Below are 14,474 nucleotides of genomic sequence, written 5' to 3'. Positions count from 1 at the left end.
CACAATTTTACCTTTCAATAAAGTACATCCAACGGTAGCAAACTGGTCCAGCAAGTTTACATTCAGTTGCTAAATGGACAACTAAATGAACCATGACTGTGAAAAAACCAGGAGGGAATATCATCTCCATTTTACAAAGTGTGATTCTAATTGATTCTTCCAAACGATCAAGCTCATTTACATGGAGAACTTTTGAACATATTACTCGGAAGTAAGCAGATAATTCAAATAGTACTGTTGTGACATGGTCTGGAAGAATACCCGTCAAAGCGATATGCATGAATTGTTGCAGTAGGACATGGCAGTCATGTGTTTTTAGCCCAGAAATTTTTCCTTCAGCAGACTTCACACATTTAGATATATTTCCACAATAGCCATCAGGAACCATTATAGACTCAAGAACTTCAGGGAACAATTTTATCTCACTTCCGGACATGGTAAATAATGCCAGTGGTAAATAAAACTTGCCTGAAGGTTGTTTCTCTGGATGCAGGTCCTCTCTAATATTCATTTCTTTAAGATCTAGACGAGCAGAAAGATTATCTTTTGACTTCCCATCTAAACCTAAAAGTATGCCCAAAACATTATCACACACGTTCTTCTTTATGTGCATCACGTCAAGATTATGACGAACGAGATTATAGTCCCAATAGGGTAATGTAAATAGAGTACTTAATCCCTTATAAGTTTTTGACTGCTTAAAATCACCAAGAACCTTTATTTCTTCTTCGACCTGACATTCATAGTATGTTCGAGGCTCTTCTCTATGCTCTGCTGTTCCATCAAAAGACTTTTCATCAAAACGAAACTTATGACCAGGAGGCAGAAATCGGCGGTGACCCATAAAGCATGATTTCTTTCCATGTTTCAATCGTTTGGACCATGCATGTGCACCGCATGGTGGACATGCAAATTCTCCATGCACCTTATGTGAAGAAACCATTCCTAAAGCTGGCAAATCATTTATAGTCCATAACATGACTGCTCGCAAAGTAAAGGTTTCATTTTTAGATACATCATATGCCTGAATTCCATTCATAAATAAGTCTTTCAAGTCATCCAAAAGTGGCTGGAGGAAGACATGAATATTATCACCTGGACTTTTGGACCCAGGAATTATCAAAGATAGCAAAAGATAAGATTCTTTCATGCACAATCATGGCGGCAGATTATATATTACCAAAACAACTAGCCAACAACTATAACTAGAACTCAGCATCCCATAGGGATTAAATCCATCAGTGCTCAAGCCAAACCGTATATTACGACAATCAGATGCAAGATTTGAGTACCTTTCCTCTAAAGCCTTCCATGCTGGGGAATCGGCCGGATGTCGTAGTGCACCATCCTTAATGTGCTCTTCATCATGCCATCGCAAAAGAGGTGCTGTCTCTTTGCACATGAACAATCTTTTCAACCTATCCCTGATTGGAAAGTAACGTAAAACTTTGCATGGTGTTGCTTTTTTTCTTTCCTTCTTTGTTAACTTTGTTTCTGGTGCTTTATCATTCCACCTAGAGGCCTTGCAGATCGAGCAAAAATCATCATTTTCTGTGTCTTTCCAGAAAAGCTGGCAATTATTTGGGCAAGCATGAATCTTTTTATAATCTAGGCCAAATTTTGAAACAATCTTCTTAGCCTCATAGAAATTCTGGGGCAGCTCATTTCCGTTTGGAATTGCCATGCGTAGAGTATCAAGTAGGTCTCCAAATGACCTGTCAGACCATTTTTTCATGGATTTTATATTAAACAAAATGACAAGTAATGATTGATGTGATAATCCACATCCCGACCATAAAGGCTTCTTCGAATCATCGATCAATTCGTAAAATTCCTCAGCTTCTAAATTTGGTCCATGTTGATTTGGTGGATCTGGACTCTCACTCATTAGCACATCATCATACATATTCCTAAAAGCATCATTGATCAACCCATGCATGTTAGCAAGCATTTCTTCATTGTGAGGTTGTGGTTGCTGATCATCATTGTTCTCATCTGAAGATTCGCCATGACAAACCCATTTGTCATAACTCTGAAGAATTCCATTACAGATCAAATGATCACGGACATCATCCTTTGACAGTAAAGAAGTGTCCACACATTCTTCACATGGACAAAGGATCGTGGTATCTTCTGTCTTATCTTTATATGCAAATTCCAAAAATCCATCTACGCCAGCCAAGTACCGACTACTTCCTCTAGGATAACGCAAAAGTACCTTGGTGATTTGTACATCCATAGCCACTCTACAATACAGGGTTTAATTTTCATTGTAAGCTTGAATTCTACTTAATCTAATCAGGGCCGTCCCTGGGCTGGGGAAAGAAGGGCGATGGCCTAGGGCCCAGGCGAACGGGGGGCCCATACTTAGTGCAGTTTATGTACTACTTATACTACACATCTAAGAAAAGTGAAAAAAAGCCATTCGGTAGATGAGTTAAAGAAGGGCCCAATCATGACTTGTGAAACCACACAACCCATACTACTGGTATATCGCTACTACGCACGCGTAGACGCTTCGAGCGACCAGTTGACCTGGTGAACGACGCATGCCTCTGCCGTCATTCTTTTCCTCTCCCCTATCATTCTCCTTCTCCATTAGTGCGCTGCAGCAGATTCCAAAGCACACAACACATATGGCCATGCAAGTCAATGGAATTTGCCGTTGGGATAATTATACAATCTTGATTCCTCCTCCCGCCCTACAGATTTTTCGTCTCTATAAGTATTCCCATCCCAGCTTTCGGTCGGCGGCAGGGCACAAGTTGCGGGTGGGCAAAGGGCAGCCGGGGCAGGCAACAAGCTGTGATTCGCATTCATGCCTGTTCGCATTATTTTCTCCCATTGATATTAATCTGTGTACATATTTTCGATTTGTCTTCTATCTTGTGTGCAGGTTGCCTGCTTGCTTTGGGGGAGATAAGCAGAGAGACAAGGAGACAAAGACGGAGAGCAGGAGAGGAGCATAGCCAGATCCAAGATGCTTGGATAATTTCTTCTACACTACTCCAACAAATTCAGGTGTTCCCTCTCCTTTCACTTAAAAATGTTGCCTAAAAAGCACCAGTCTGGGTGGGAAAAAAGAAAAAAGAAGAAACTAGATGATAAGCTCATTGAATCTCAAAAGGGTTGTATATGCAAGTTTGTATCTAGGAATGTCGTTGCTGCGAATTCTGAACAAATACATGTTCGAAGTGATGTAGACAACAACCTGATGAGACCGTAGATGCTGAAAATGACCCCAATCTGGGTGAAAATTCTAATGAGCGCGAAAATGCTTCCAATACTGAAAACCATAATGAGCAAGAAGCATGTCCCAGGAAAGACTAAACGGTCTGGCCATGTGTTGTATTGAGAAAAATATGTTGGATGATATCAATCTTGATACTGTCATTGATGATTTTGCATCCAATAATGCTCGAAGAGGTCGCTTCTTATGTCGATGACTATTTTCAGTTTGGTTTTACAGGCCATGAGAGAGACATGGAGAGAAGAAGGATGGGGGGAGACTTGGAGAGAAGAAGGATGGGAGAGATACTTGGAGAGATGAAGAATGGGACTATGACAGACTGGGAGAGAGACATTCTGTTGTTAGAAATCCTAATTTGGTTGAGAACTAAGACTTTTGTTGGTCGCTAGAACTCATATGGTTTATTAGTGTGGATACATGGTGTATCATTATTACCTTATTTTCCGATGAATATTGCTGCTGTGGTTAAGTCAAATGAAATATTTGTATTATGCATCTATATAAGTGATTTTTTTAAATTCTCTTATATTGCTGCTAGGCCCATTTTTGTCTGTTCGCCCCGGGCCCCTGATAAGTTAGGACCGGCCCTGAATCTAATTTTCTCGTTACTGATCAAGACAAGTTATGTTTAACAACCATAAGCAGACCATAAAAATATCAAACTTACTTTTTCTAGCAAACTTCACCATCAAGGACATAAATATTTTCCAAAGATGAAGTAGATAAGATCATACAAGAGATGAAAAGGGCGAGAAGCTTACCTATGCTGGGCCCTGTCTTTGGTGTTGGTGTAGGCGGCAATTTTCAGACTACTGGTCGATGGTACATATGTGACAAAAATTCTGAAAGAGAAAACAAAATAGCTCATGTTTCTTTAGAGTCGTTTTACAGCATGATCGTACTACCCTAACAATCAAATTTTCTCTCAACGAACAAGGACATGTATATCATCCATATATTTCCCAATGTGCATGACAAGTTTGTCAATAGAAGAATACATTTTAAAGTAATAGGACTACATGATCAACAACACTACACCACAATAATCTTTTTCAAAACTACAAGCTAATGAAACTGAACATGCATGCTACAGTTTGGTGCAGGTTTTCTACTAATCGATGCATAGCCTAGTACTCGAAATTGGGAGGACCTCATGATCGAACTTTGACTAAATTGGCTTATATAGATGCATCTACAAATTCAGTTTGTTAACATGACTTCTTGAATAGCATATGAAAATGATTATGCTAGATAGATATAATTAATTGACTTCACTTGCATCAAGTTCAGTTCAGGTATCAGTTTTTTATTGGGTACAAGAATAAATCTATATTGATCTTCACACTTTCAGACAAATAGATGAATCTCAGATGATTCAGTTCTTATAACCAGCGGAAAAAATGTCAGTTTCACAGAAGCGATGAAGAGGGTGAGGGAAGGTCACCTATGCAGGGGCGCTTCGCTCGTACAACCTCAGGTGAGGCGGCGATTGACACACGACTGGCTCACGGCGCTGCTAGGTGCAGGGATCCAGGGACACTAGTGTTAGCACGGCGTTGGCGGCGTGGGTAGCAAGGGACGGCGGCATGGGAGGGGCTTTGGACGGTCATGCGTGCAGTATGGGGAGGGGGGCTTGGGGCCAGCGGCGAAAGTGAGAAGGCTCTGCGGCGGCGCAGCAAGGTGAGGCGGCTTGGGAGGGTGGAGGTGGAGGGGAGTTCGGCGTCGGGTGTTTGGGGCGACGGTGGGAGGTGGGCTGGCTCGGCGGCGGCGCAGCAAGGTGAGGCGGCCTGGGACGGTGGAGGTGGAGGGGAGTTTGGCGTCGGGTGTTTGGGGCGACGGTGGGAGGTGGGCTGGCTCGGCGGCGGCGCAGCAAGGTGAGGCGGCCTGGGAGGGTGGAGGTGGAGCGGAGTTCGGCGTCGGGAGTTTGGGGCGACGGTGGGAGGTGGGACTGCTTGGCGGCGGCGCAACAAGGTGAGGCGGCCTGGGAGGGTGGAGGTGGAGGGGAGTTCGGCTTCGGGAGTTTGGGGCGACGGTGGGAGGTGGGATTGCTCGGCGGCGACGTGTTCTCACAGGTCACAACAGGGAGATTTAGATTCAGGTAATTCTAGGTATTTGATTCTTACATTATTATACGATTTATTGGAAAAGAAAACAATATAACTAATAAATAAGGGAAACAAAACAAGTTATTATTATGTAAAGGGCCCACAAGTCAGAATTCTAGATGAGAGGAGATCTGTTTCTCCCGTCCATTAACAGATAGAAACACAAAACTAGAACATATGTCATTCATTGTTGTCCATAGAGCGACAACGGATGTCCTTGCAAATGTATATATGCGTTGTAACAATGATATATTGCAGCGCATTCTTAAAGCGTTGCAAACTATGCATTGCTATATGGGGGTTCTTGTTGTAGTGTTTATCAGCCTGTTTTAGGCCCTGAAAATGAAGAGGTATCTGTTTCGGTAAGTAATTGGACTCCGAAGCTTTTCCAATAGGAAATCTCCTCCGTTTTGGAATTTTTGGAAAATTAGAAAAATAAAAAGCAGTCCGGAGAGCGCACGAGGCGGCCACAAGCTTGGTAGCCACCACCTACCCCCCTGGCGGCGGCTAGAGGGCTTGTGGGCACCTCGTGTGCCTCCCGGACTCCGTTTTCTTGCGGAGCACTCCTTTTGGTCCAGAAAAAATCATTATATATACGCCCGAAGGTTTTGATCTCCGAATCGCACAGTTTTCCACTGTTTTCGTTTCGAGCCTGTTTTTGTGGCAGATCTAGATCATCATGACTTCCCCAAACGCTCCTAAGGACAAGATCTTCGAGAAGGTCATAAATCCCTACCTCACGAAAGTGCTGAAACACCCTCAATCTATCAAGATGAGCGAGGGGATGTTGCACATCTGTGATGCTGAGGGGCCTAAGAAGACCGGAAGCGTGGAGACGAGGCTCGAAGCAATGGAGCAACAAGTCTTCAAGTGCCAAGGGATGGTGGAGCGTGGACTCAACGCCAACCACATGATGATCACGGAGTTCACCAGCAATCACAAGATGGATGCCATTGACATTGGGAAACACCTCTCCAGGCTCTATGACAGGGTTGACCAACTTCAGGGCCAGATCTATGACCTTCAGAACCGAAACTGTGAGTATGAGTATAGATTTAAATCAATAAGGTTGGCTGCAGATTTGAGGATTCCGGCGACTCGTTCATCCTGCCATGATGGAGCACCTATGCCTTGGAAGATGGAGGATCAGACTGCTTCGACAACTCCACCACCATCACCACCAAAGGAAGACCACTAAGCATTGGTATGGGCAATCCCCTTGGTTTCTGCCAAGCTTGGGGGAGTTGCCCTGGTACCGTATCACCTTTATATCTTTTTCTTTTACCTTTGCTTTAGTTCTTTCCTTTTCAGTTTTTATTTCTTCTCTTAGAGGAATAAGTCTTTAGTGTTTAGTTTGAGCCTTTTGCCTTGTTTCTCCCCCGATGTATTCGAGCTTGCGAGCTATATAATAAAGAGTATCTTAGTCAAGGGCTTTGCTTTGTGTCGTGATCAAAAGTATGAAAAGAACGACAGCATGGTAGATCATGAGATGATCTTATGGAAAGTGATAGCTTCACATATGACACGTATGATGATTGAAACTTGTTGATAATAAATCAACATAGACCTCAGTCATTGTTGCAATTAATAAGAAGTAATAAGGAAAGAGAGGTTCACATATGAATATATCATCTTAGACACTTTTTACAATTGTGAGCACTCACCAAACTATTACATGGTTAGGAGTAGATGTTGGACAAGGAAGACAACATAATGAATTTTGTTTGCTTGGTTCCAACCAATGTTATATGATTAGAGATCCCTTAGCATGTGACAATTGCTTCCACCTCATATTAGCCAAAACTCCCGCACCAAGTAGAGATACTACTTCTGCATCCATAAACCTTCAACCCAGTTTTGCCATGAGAGTCCACCATACCTACCTATGGATTTAATAAGATCCTTCAAGTAAGTTGTCATCGGTGCAAGCAATAAAAATTGCTCTCTAATATGTATGATCTATTAGTGTGTGGAAAATAAGCTTTGTACGAACATGTGATGAGGAAGACATAAAAGCGACAAACTGCATAATAAAGTTCTTTATCACAGGAGGCAATATAAAGGGACGTTCCTCCGCACTAAGAGGACATGCATTTAAACCTCAAAAGCGCATGACAACCTCTGCTTCCCTCTATGAAGGGCCTATTTTGTACCTTTGCTTTTTGCCCTTGTAAGAGTCATGGTGATCTTCACCAATTCCCTATTTTTGCCTTTGTCTTCGCTACCGTCACATGCTTGGGAAAGATCTATATTCATATATCAACATGGAGTTGAGTACTTATGCTTTATTATTGTTGACTTTACCCTTGAGGTAAATAGTTAGGAGGCAAAACTATAAGCCCCTATCTTCCTCTGTGTCCAGCTGAAACTTTGATACCATGAGTACCACTTGAGTTGTAACAATTGTTGAAAATAAAAGAGATGATTGAGTATGTGGGTTTGCCTTACAAGCTCTTATTTGACTCTTTCTGATGTTTGTGATAAATTGCAATTGCTTCAATGACTTTGGACTATTGTTGGTTACTTCTCGGTAAGGTTTTTGCTTCATACTTTGCTTTGTGAAGGAATAGTTACTTTCCCATAAGAATCTTTATGATGTATTGCTGTTCTATGTGTGATCATGATGCCCTCATGTCCGTATTATGTTTTATCGTCACCTTCGTCCCTAAACTTGTGGACATGTTTAGGAACTTGGTTTTCGCTTGAGGACAAGCGAGGTCTAAGCTTGGGGGAGTTGATACGTCTATTTTGCATCATGCTTTCATGTTGATATTTATCGCTTATGGGCTGTAATATTACTTTGTGGTACCATATTTATGCCTTTTCTCTCTTATTTTGCAAGGTTTATTTGAAGAGGGAGAATTCAGGCAGCTGGAATTCTGGACTCGAAAAGGAGCAAATCTGAGTCCTCTATTCTGCACAACTCCAAATGCCCTGAAAATTTACGTGGAATTTTTTGGGAATATATAAAAAATACTGGGCGAAAGAAGTACCAGAGGGGAGCTACCAGGGCCCCACAAGCCTGGTAGCCGCCACCCCCTGGTGGCGGCTATAGGGCTTGTGGGCTCCCTGACGGCCCACTGGCCCCCCTCTTTTGCTATATGAAGGGTTTCGTTCTAGAAAAAATCAAGAGGGAGCTTTTTCATGGTTTAGCCGCCGCCACGAGGCGGAACTTGAGCAGATCCAATCTAGAGCTTCGGCAGGACGATCCTGCTGGGGAAACTTCCCTCCCGGAGGGGGAAATTGTCGCCATCGTCATCACCAACACTCCTCCCGCCGGAGGGGAGGCATCTTCATCAGCACCATCTCCTTTCCAATCCCTAGTTCATCTCTTGTAACCAATCTCCGTCCCGCGACTCCAATTGGTACTTGTAAGGTTGCTAGTAGTGTTGATTACTCTTTGTAGTTGATGCTAGTTGGATTACTTGGTGGAAGAGTTTATGTTCAGATCCTTGATGCTATTCATTACACCTCTGATCATGATTATGATTATGCTTTGTGAGTAGTTACTCTTGTTCCTGAGGACATGGGATAAGTCATGTTAATAATAGTCATGTGAATTTGGTATTCGTTCGGTATTTTGATATGCTGTATGTTGTCTTTTCCTCGAGTGATGTTATGTGAACATCGACTACATAACACTTCACCATACATGGGCCTAGAGGAAGGCATTGGGGAGTAGTAAGTAGATGATGGATTGCTGGAGTGACAGAAGCTTAAACCCCAGTCTATGCGTTGCTTCGTAAGGGGCTGATTTGGATCCACTAGTTTAATGATATGGTTAGACGTTGTCTTAATTCTTCTTTTGTAGTTGCGTATGCTTGTGAGAGGGGTTAATCATAAGTGGGATGCTTGTCCAAGTAAGGGTAGTACCCAAGCGCCGGTCCACCCACATATCAAACTATCAAAGTAACGAACGTGAATCACATGAACATGATGAAACTACCATGAGAGAAATTCCCGTGTGTCCTCGGGAGCGTTTTTCCTCCTATAAGACTTTATTCAGACTTGTCCCTTGCTACAAAAGGGATTGGGCCACTTGCTTCACCATTGCTACTACTTGTCACTTTTCACTTGCTACGTTTCACCTCACTACACCATCACTTGTTGCCGCTACTTTCAGTGCTTGCAGTTATTACCTTGCTGGAAACCGTTTATCAGAGCCTTCCGCTCCTCGTTGGGTTCGACACTCTTACTTATCGAAAGGACTACGATTGACCCCCTATATTGTGGGTCATCAGCGGCGCGGGCGCACGCAGGGAGGTGAGCGGGGTGGGGCGCGTGGTGAGCGTGACAGCCAGGGGGCGGCCATAGCATTGGCCGGAGAGGGGGAAGGAGATGGGAGGAGCCCAGAGGCTCACTTGCGGTGCAGGGGGACTCATTCGGCGAGGCTCGAGGAAGCGTGTCGGGGAGGATGATGAGGAGGCCGGCGATGAAGCGAGGCGGAGCAGGAGGGGGCCGCCGGAGGGCCGGCCGGTGGGGTGGCCTGATGGGGAGGAGCAGGGTCTCCGGTTGGTGCTGGGGGAGAGGCGTCCCTGCTCGATCCCTCCTGGATCGAGCGGGGGGGGGGGGGGGGAGGGAGAGCGAGGGGAGGGGCTCGGGGCGACCTGGCGCTGGAGTAGCGAGGGAGATGGGGCTCGATGGGATCGGGGGCGTGGGGTAACGGGGCGAGGGGAGTGACGAGGGGGAGGGAACCAGGGTGATTCCCTCGTGGGGTAGAAGCGGCGGCGAGGGTGGGAACTGGGGACGGCTCGGTAGCGCTAGGGTTCCACGGGGTTTAAATACCCCCTGGATTCGAGTGGGCTGTGTGTGTGGGGGGGGTGGGGTGGCCGGCTGGGCCATCTGGCCTAGTTGGGCCGGGGGCTTTGCTTGTTTCTTTTTTTATTTTTTTTAATTACTTTCTTTTATTATTAAGAGATTTTGTTTTAATTATTTAGGGGTCTTAAATAACTCCAAAAAAGCCCGATTCAATTTTATAAATTATTAGGGAATTTTTGTAACTCATGCGACATTTTTATTTTCAGTTTCATAAAACTTTTAAATTCTACTTTCCCAAGAAATCAAATTTGCAACGGAATATCAGCGGGGTTTGAACCGATGCGAGTTTAACAAAAGAATCATAGTGATGACGCATCGTTAGCGCGGGATCACTGTAGCTTAATTACATACAACACTGTAGCAAAAGATGAGGATGTCACACCAAGTATAACGAGGATAGTCATCAACGATGACAAAGCCATATAGAGATGATGCATTGGTTAGCGTAGCATAATGAGTAGGTCCAAAGTGTTCCATATTAAGTAATTCAAACGTACGAGTAGTAGTCATGATAGTCTTCGAGGGGTGTTTGGATCTGGTTATTTTTCCAGACTCACAAGCACCGCAGAGATGGTCCTTGAGGAATTTGACGGTTTCGATGCCAATGATATGCTTCTTCTTCGCTAGTGTGTGCAGATTCCTCATGCCTACATGACCTAGTCGTCGATGCCATAGCCAGCCTTCTGAGGTTTTTGCTTGTAGACATGTGGCTGGTTGAGGACCTGTAGAGAAGTCAACAATATACAAGTCACCTCTCCTAAACCCTTCGAATACTTTGGATTTGTCAGATTCCATGATGACTACAGATCTATACTTTCCAAAGATGAAAATCATATCAAGATCACAAAGCTGTGAGACATACATGAGGTTAAACCCAAGAGATTCGACAAGCATGACTTTCTCCATGTGTCGATTGATACGTCCATTTTGCATCATGCTTTTATGTTGATATTTATCGCTTTATGGGATGTTATTACACTTTACGGTACCATACTTATGGCTTTTCTCTCTTATTTTATAAGGTTTACATGAAGAGGGAGAATGCCGACAGCTGGAATTCTGGTCTGAAAAAGGAGCAAGTTTGAGATACCTATTCTACGCAACTCCAAATTCCGTGAAAATCAACGAGGAATTATTTTGGATTTTATAAAAAAATACTGGGTGGAAGAATTACCGGAGGACAGCTACCAGGAGGCCACAAGCCTGCCAGGCGCGACCTAGCCCCCTGGCCGCGCCTGGGTGGCTTGTGGGCCCCTTGTTGCCCGTCAGGCTCCCATCTTTTGCTATAAGGAGGGTTTCTTCCTAGAAAAAATCAAGGGGAGGCTTTCGGCAAGAGACGCCGCCGCCACGAGGCGGAACTTGAGCAGAACCAATCTAGAGCTCCGGCAGGGCTGTCCTGCCGTGGAAACTTCCCTCCCGAAGGGGGAAATCGTCGCCATCTCATCTCATCGGAGGGGACTCATCTCCATCAACATCTTCATCAGCACCATCTCATCTCCAAACCCTAGTTCATCTCTTGTAACCAATCTCGGTCTCGCGACTCTGATTGGTACTTGTAAGGTTGCTAGTAGTGTTAATTACTCTTTGTAGTTGATGCTAGTATGATTACTCAGTGGAAGATTATATGTTCAGATCCTTAATTCTATTCAATACCTCTCTGGTCATGAACATAATTATGCTTTGTGAGTAGTCATTTTTGTTCCTGAGGACATGGGATAAGTCTTCCTATAAGTAGTCATGTGAATTTGGTATTCGTTCGATATTTTGATGCGTTGTATGTTTTTTTTCCTCTAGTGGTGTTATGTGAACGTCGACTACATAACACATCACCATTATTTGGGCCTAGAGGAAGGCATTGGGAAGTAATAAGTAGATGATGGGTTGCTAGAGTGACAGAAGCTTAAACCCTAGTTTATGCGTTGCTTCGTAAGGTGTTGATTTGGATCCACTAGTTTAATGCTATGGTTAGACTTAGTCTTAATTCTTCTTTTGTAGTTGGGGATGCTTGCGAGAGGGGTTAATCATAAGTGGTATGTTTGTCCAAGTAAGGGCAACACCGAAGCACCGGTCCACCCACATATCAAAATATCAAAGTAGCAAACGCGAATCATATGAACATGATGAAAACTAGCTTGACAGAAATTCCCATCTCTCCTCGGGAACACTTCACCTCCCATAAGAGTTTGTCCAGGCTTGTCCCTTGCTACAAAAGGGATTGGGCCATCTTGCTGCACCTTTGCTACTATTGTTACTTGCTACTCGCTACGAATCATCTTGTCACACAACTGTCTCTTACCGATAATTTCAGTGCCTGCAGAGAATACCTTGCTGGAAACCACTTGTCAGTTCCTTCTGCTCCTCGTTGGATTTGACACTCTTACTTATCAAAAGGACTATGATAGATCCCCTACACTTGTGGGTCATCATCGATCCTTAGAGATAGCTACTTTACCAAGTCCCAATACCTTGATTTTACCTTTGTCAGCGTAGGTGATATGCTTCTGTGGTGATGGAGTCAGTGGGATATTCATCAATAAGCTTTTATCACCAGTCATGTGATTTGTACATCTACTGTCAAGAACCCACTCCGTGTTCTTGGGTTGATCATCCTGCAGATGAATTAGTACAACTTACCATCTCATACGCTTCAGATTTGAAGAAGATATCAATTTCATAGGACTTGAATTTCATCACAAATAGTAAATTTGAGGACATAATGAGGACGAGTGACATGTTAGATCATTTCACCATGTTTTAGCTTGCGTCCTATCAAGCAATTTCCTTAGTCTGCAATAAATTCTTCAGATGATGACTTTCATTTGGAGACTTGACCCGTAGAAGTGATTTGTTCAATTTCTTCACCAACCACATGTGAAGGGGTGGCAAAGAATTCATCATCCTACGAGCACCATATGGGAGTGGAGGCATTAAAGCTAATGCACTTATTTTCACAATAGGGGGGGTTATAGTACTCAAATGAATAGGCACAGAAATTCTGTCAGGACATATGTGCATAATGATTCGAGGAATAGTGCACATATTCATGTACCTTGTAATTTCCATGCATATCAGAAGCATTAATGCGAGTACGAGCATAATTTTGACCATTTGAGGAATTTGATCCTCGTGAATACTTTGGTCCACCTGAGGAATTTGATCTGGGGTTCCAATTCTTCACTGGTGTCATGAGGACATTCACCTGAAGATTTTCCAAGCAACTTTTGGGAACCCAGATTTTCCTCACATGAGGTCAATTCCTGCATTTAGTTTAAACATATCGAGCAAATACTTCAGCAGATTGATTTTTGAACAATTTGTAGTTGGAGCCAAATGACTCATCAGAGGAATAATACATTTCACATGCAAATCCTGTTAGAGTGGATGGATCAATAGGAAGCACTTTAGCAGCAACCCATGAGGTTTTGGGGTATTGCTCAGGTTTCTAGTATGACCCATCAACGTTCAGTTTCCTCTCAAAGGCAATGCCCTCTTTCCTCGGGTTCCTGTTCACAATCTGCTTTTTGAGCACATCGCAAAGGGTTTGATGCCCTTTGAGACTCTTGTATATGCTTGTCACATACAATTCCTTTAATACTGCATTTTCGTCAGTAGTATTTGTGGTTTCCTCAAGTGAAGAATTTAATACCACAGGAATAGTTTAAGTATTTGTAGTGATAGAAGCATTTGAGTTTTCAGGTGAAGAATTAGAAGTTTCACGTTCGATGCATTTCAGACATGGTGGAATGAATTCTTCGTGAGCGGTACTGATCTATTGAGAAAGCAATGAATCATTTTCCATTCGAAGATCATCATGGGACATTCTTAACTTCGCTAGATCAAGCTTCGTTTGAACAAATTTATAGGATAGATTCTCATGATCAGCCAAGAGTGTACCATAAAGATCTTGAGGACTATCAAATCTAGACTGAAGACTTTGAACATCTTCAATGAGGATTTGAGTATGATTCATTTCATCATTCAACATATCATCGCTTTTGTCTAGCAGTTTTTGAAGCTTTTCAATTGCACTTTGTTGCTTAGTGGCAATATTGGAAAGTTTAAAGTAACTGGGTTTTTGATAATCATCACTTTCACAATCACTAGAATCAGGGGAGGATGTGTAGCTTGGTACCTTTGAACCTTTTGCCATGAAGCAGTAGGTCAGAGCGAAGTCATCATCATATTCATGAGTGTTATTGATGTTGTCATTTTCTTCAAGCTTGAAGATTGACTTGCTGACGAATGTGGTAGCAAGTGAAAGACTTGCCACACCAGATTCCGACTCCACTTCCAAACCTTCC

Source organism: Hordeum vulgare, chromosome 6H (genome assembly GCF_904849725.1).
Source record: "Hordeum vulgare subsp. vulgare chromosome 6H, MorexV3_pseudomolecules_assembly, whole genome shotgun sequence".
Lineage (NCBI taxonomy): Eukaryota > Viridiplantae > Streptophyta > Magnoliopsida > Poales > Poaceae > Hordeum > Hordeum vulgare.
Note: the sequence above shows the minus strand (reverse complement) of the source record.